Consider the following 6,260-nt stretch of genomic DNA (forward strand, 5'->3'; position numbering starts at 1 on the left):
AAGTGGTGAGACATTTTGCAGAAAGCTCTAGTTTCCATAAGTCAATGACATAAATCTTGAAATTGAGAGGTAGATGGGGAGAGGGGACAGAATAAAAGAGAATTAAAAGTTCTATGACATCATTTTTATCCTGACTGAACAACTGTAAAAGGATTTTTTTTTTAGAATTACATTTCTTTTTTAAGATTTATTTATTTATTACATATAAGTACACTGTAGCTGCCTTCAGACACACCAGAAGAGGGCACCAGATCCCATTACAGACGGTCGTGAGCCACCATGTGGTTGCTGGGACTTGAACTCAGGACCTCTGGAAGAGCAGTCAGTGCTCTTAACCGCTGAGCCATCTCTCCAGCCCGTAAAAGGATTTTTTTTAAGAAAATCAAGACTATTTGGTTATGAATGGAGCTGGAGAGACAGTCCAATGGTCATGAGCACAGGATAGTCCTCCTCAGGCTTTCTCTAGATGATACTTAGTTGCCCTAAGTTCTTAATTTAAATTGTGGCTTAAGCCATTCTTTCCACTCTCAAAGCCATTAAAGAAGATTTTTCCAGGAGCTGAAAGGATGGTCCAGCAATTAAGAACACTGGGTTCAGGCTGGAGAGATGGCTCAGTGGTCAAGAGCACTGACTGCTCTTCCAGGGTTCCTGAGTTCACTTCCCAGCAACCACATGGTGGCTCACAACCATCTGTAATGAGGTCTGATGCCCTCTTCTGGTGTGTCTGAAGACAGCTACAGTGTGCTCAATGCCTACATGGTGCTCACAACCATCTGTAACCACGAATCCAGAGTATCTAATGCCTTCTTCTGGCTTATGTGGGCACCACATACACACACACACATGCAGATAAAACATTCACACACATAAAATAAATAAATCTTTTTTAAAATTTTAAAGATGAGCCTGACATGGTGGTACACATCTTTAAACCCAGCCCTTAGGAAGCAGAGGCCCTGTGAGTTCAAAGCCAGCCTGCTCTACAAAGTGAGTCCAGGATAGCCAGGGCTACACAGAGAAAACCTGTCTCAAAACCACACACAAAATTTCTTTTTGAAGAATATTTGCTAATGGAACTGGTATTAGACCTTATTAATTGCTGCTAGTTTTTCTGATATGTTATTACGTTATATAAGAAAATATTCATATTTTATGAAGGTTTTTTAAAAAAATGTATGTATGTATGTATGTATGTATGTATGTATGTATGTATGTATGTATCTGTTTGTGGGTATGTGCAGAAAAGTTGCAGGTGCCCTAGAAACCAGAAGAGGGCATTGAGTCCCCTGGAGCTGGAATTAAAGGTGGTTCTGAGCTGCCAGATGTAGGTTCTAGAAACCAAACTCAGGTCCCCTGAAAGAGCAATGGGTATCCTTAACTACTGAGCGACCTCGAAAGCCCCAGAAAATGTTTATATTTTAGGGATGAATGATTAATACACCAAAGGACAAAATCCCACATCTCGAAGGTGTTCTGACATAGTTCAGCAAAGGAAGAAGACGAGGGCAGGCAGATGAAAACATCAACATAACGAATAATCTGATTGTTCAGAATAAAAATGGTTAAGATAATTCTTTTCTTTTGCGATAGGGTCTTCCTACATAGCCAGGCTGGCTTACTTCCCTGCGTTTCCAGGTCCTGGGATAACCCATGTGCCTCGCCACACCTGACTTACAGAGGTTGTCACTTGGTACTTACAACTTCCTAAAGTTGTCCTGAGTTGGACACTTGCTTCTATCCAGACAAAGTCACTTTCCACCTACTAGCTACAGTTATACTGAAAAACAGAAACCCCTGTCACTGAGGTCATGTGGATGTCTGTGTTCTGTAAAGGACAAGGAAGCTACTTTGGCAGTATTATTGATGACTGCAGACTTACAGTTAAGAGGGACATAGAAGGCTTCTATGACAACACTAAACCCCCAAAGTAACAGCCTAACAATTTCGATAGGGATGCTGAAGTGAATCTCTCCACAATGGAAGGCTTCTGGTGGAGGGAGGGGAATGTCGGGGAGAAGGACTCAGTTTTGCTTTGTTTTTTGTTTTGTTTTGTGTTGTTTTTTGCCACCACGCCGACTTTACTGAATCCAGTGTAGATTCACAGGTCTGTGAAGACAACATTTGCGTGTGTGTAGTGTAAAGGGTCGAGGCCTCAGTATGATGGGAGAAGCCAGATGTGGACTGGAGCATGGGACAGGACTAGAATCTAGAATGTTGTGTCCTCTGAGAAAAGACTTGAGCGACTGCCACAGAGGTGGTGGAGACAACAGTGATGCAGACGATGACCATAAGGATGTGACGATCGGGGAGCTGACGTTCTGGTACTTTCCAGTAGGGGCATAGGCCTGGGCTCCAGTCACATCATCTACCTTCTTCCTGTCCTTGAATTCCACAGTGAAGCCCAGGCAGCAGCCATTCAAGAATAGTGAGTTGGACAGGGACCAGACCACCTGGTCAGGCACAGAGACCTCTCTGGGTATGTTGATCATGGTGGTTCTCACAATAGCTGAGTTGTGGGGTTCCTCCCGCTTAGTCGTCCCTTACTCCTCTTTGATTATCTCATAGTTTGGAGAAAGTCTGGCACTGGTGGTCAAGAAGGCTTAGGAATTGTGGCTTATGGTGTTGACTCTAGAACAAGGAGCTCAGTTATCTTTCAGGACTGGCCACTGGGGGTTGGACCATGCTCCAGTGAGTATAGGGGCACCACAAATTGTACTTGTGTTTCTTCTCTGATCAGAGTTATGATGTGAAATTCCCAAATAACTAAAAATATTATGTTGAAAAACAAAACACAAACCTTTTGTTTTATTCTCTGCTTAAAATCTTTCAAAGGATTCTTGTTCCTGAAATGTAACCAGAAGTTCCTGTGGGAGCTGGCTGTCTCAGCTATCTCCCTCAATCAGCCTGCCCTTGCTGGCTTCTTTCAGATCTTCGGGGCCAAGGTCTGTATGAGCCCCTGACCTTCCCTGAGATGGTCATGGGACACCCTCCTCTACCCATTGTTTTCTCTGCTCTACGATCCAGTAACGTTTATCCACAATTTTTAGAACTTGTTCTTTTGTTTCATGACTGTTTTTTCCACTTCTGAAATCTCCATGTGTATTCTATTTACTACAGTACAGACACCAGCACTTCATTTTACGGAGTCACTAAGAAATGTGTTTTTCTAAACTTCAATCTTGTGTCACAGAAGTACACTTGAAGTGTAAGCGTAAAAGTGTTAGGAAGAGGGAATTTGGTGAATGCTATCTAAAAGGTTGGCTCAAACTTGAGAAGAAACAGGGCTGAGGAAAAATAAGGGGCAGCTGAATGAAGCATCGGAGGGCAGTAAGTGGTAATTAGACTCCTAAGTGAATTATTAGAAACAGGGACACCAGGCAACCACAGTGGTTCTCTGTGTGTCTCATTTCATTGATTTCTAGGTCTGTGATGCCCCATCTGCTCAGTCAGTGCCTGAGCTGCAGCTGAGTTCTCTGACGTGCAGGGAAGGAAGCACAGCCCCTCACTAATGGGCTGAGTCAGGGGACAGGAGGCACATGAAGGGCATGGGCTCTCCCTTGCAGCTGGAGGGCCAGAGTTGAAGGAGACACACACAAGTGTACCACTGCACAAACAGAGAGAGTCGAACACCACGTTCTAGAAACAAGAATAGGCAAACACACAACATTCTAGTAAGAGAGTTAACAAACTGGAGCCTATAAACTTATGCGGAATTGCATAATCATATTTAGTTTCAAAACTCACCACTGGTAGTGGCTATTCCTGGTTGTCAACTTGACTATATCTGAATGAACTACAATCCAGAATTGGTTTTAATTCTGATCTGGAGACTTGGAGATACACGTTTCTGACTTGGATCTTGGTATGGAGATCTTGAGGCAAAGTGGCTAAGGATCCCAGGAGCTTGAGGCAAGGAAATCTCTGAGTTCCAGGTCACATGGGACACAGCAAGTCCCAGACCCAGGTGTGGTGGTACACAATTTTAATCTGGGACACAGCTTCTGCTGGAGATTTACATAAGGACATTGGAAGAAGGAAGATCTCTCTTTTTCACCTGCCTGCCTCGTGAGACTAAGCCACTGCTAGGTCCTTGGACTTCCATTCACAGCTGCTGCTGATTATTGTTGGGGGGTTGGACTACAGACTGTAAGTCATCAACCAATTCTCTTACTGTCCGTAGTCCTGAGACTCTAGAGAACCCTAAGACACCACTACATAGCATTTATGGAGAGGGTACTAGAACTCATTTAAAGAGTTAGAGAGTAACATTAATTTCCAGGCTCTATGGAACACTTTGAAAAGCACCACACACAATCTCCACCAGCAATTCAACACTGACAGGTCTAATGAGAGGGAGCTCAGACAATGAAAGCATGGAAGAGTGCTGTCCTTGACAAAGGAAAATAAATACGGGATGACAGAGACGACTGAGGAGGGGAGAGATGGAGGGAGGGAAGTGGGGGGAGAAAGAAATCAGAATTGAGAGACGTTCTACACAAGTAACTGTCTGGCACAATAAGAATGTCAGCATTGTGTTGTCCATTGTGGTACACACACACACACACACACACACACACATCCTAAGCACTTGGAGAACAAGACGAGAGGATTGCCAGTCCAAGGCCAACCTGAGCTACACAGCGAAACTCTGTCTCAGAACCACCAGCAGCACAAGGCCAAAGAAGATAAAGGCTGAGAAGCTGACTCCTCAGAATTTAGAAGATTAAACACACAGATCACGAAACAATGCCCAATCCAGGATCTTCTGTAGCCATGAAATAGACATGTTATTAGGACAATTGGTGATCTTGTAGACTAGTCTTTTATAAACATCGGCTTCCAGGATTTTAAAAATTGGTCTATGGTTATGGAGAAAATGTCATTGTTTTAAATAAGGACTGGGGTACTAGGGGGTGGGAATCCTTATGCCTGTAAATAAGGTAGTTCAGAAAAGGTCTGTACATGTAGTACAGAGATAAAGACAAAATAAACAGGAGAAACTAACCTCAGGGAAACCATAGTGGGCAAAAGAAAAAATTTCATTATATTCCTTCAATTTTTCTTTAAAAATTTTAATATGCATGTATGTGAGTGTGTGTGTGTGTGTGTGTGTGTGTGTGTGTGTGTGTGTGTGTACTTCCTCCCCCACCCCCCAACACCACCCAAGAGCACACTATGGAGTGAGAGAACTACTTCCTGGTGTCTCCTTGTCTCCTTTCACCTGCTTTCCTGGGCAGGGTCTGCCTCGAGGCTGCCATGCTGGGCTTTGTATGCAGGCTAGCTGGCCCTGAGCTTTCTTCCTCCCTCCCTCACCAGGTGCAGGGAAGCTAGATTTACAGATATGCACCATGTTATCTTTTTTACCAAGATTCTGGGGACTGAACCACGTCGTCAGGTTTGTACAGAGAGAACCTGTAGTCATTGAACCAGTTCTTTGGCCCCTCTTCCAATTTCTCTAAAACTTTGAGATGGAATGAAAAGAAATGTATATATGTCAATATGCGTCAAAAAATTTAAAGTTACTGCATTCAAAGGTCTCAGTTTTGCATAAGTAGGTATTTTATTATCCCTTGTATGTTTTAAATAGTTTATAATTTAAAAGGAAAAATTTAATCTTGCCATTAAATCTAGGCTTTGTTCTTAAAGGGAATGCCCTGAGTCAGAATTGCTGAGCGGTTGTCACCCCACAGAAGGTCACCTGTAGGTAGGACAAAGTGCCCTCTGGGCTGCATTCCTAAGGCTTTAAGCATACAGGATGTGCTGAAGTGACCTGTCCAGTTCAGCAGCTCTGGCCTGACATCTTATCTGTAAACAGTAGGGGCTCTGTTTTTCTCTTTATGTTACAGGATACAAAGGTAAAAACACTTAAAAAAAAAAAACCTTTTAAACCTGTTTACTCCGTCAGTTCCTGTGCATTTGCCAGTCCAGTCAACATTTATACATCACACTGTAGCTGAAGCACTGTACTGATATAGACAGGTTATCAAAATAAATAAAAGGGGCCTTTGAGGTGGCTTAGCAGGTAAAAACATTTGCCCAGCAACCTGCCGGCCCGAGTCTAACCTCCAGAACCTGTGGTGGCAAGTCAGAACCAGGTCTTGAAAGTTGTCCTCTGACTTTCACATGTGCACTGTGGTACAAACATGCCTTCACACCATACACACACACACACACACACACACACACACACACACACACACACACACACACACACATTGAGTAAGCAATCAAATAAAGACACCGTGAGCTCTTACTCCAAA

General features: G+C 43.3%; 1 pseudogene; it reads right to left on the reverse strand.

The window, feature by feature from the left end:
• Positions 1-685: 685 nt before the first annotated feature.
• LOC134487100 (interferon-induced transmembrane protein 2-like) lies at positions 686-5,019 on the reverse strand (annotated as a pseudogene).
• Positions 5,020-6,260: the final 1,241 nt, after the last annotated feature.

The sequence above is a fragment of the Rattus norvegicus genome, chromosome 5 (genome assembly GCF_036323735.1).
Source record: "Rattus norvegicus strain BN/NHsdMcwi chromosome 5, GRCr8, whole genome shotgun sequence".
Taxonomy (NCBI): domain Eukaryota; kingdom Metazoa; phylum Chordata; class Mammalia; order Rodentia; family Muridae; genus Rattus; species Rattus norvegicus.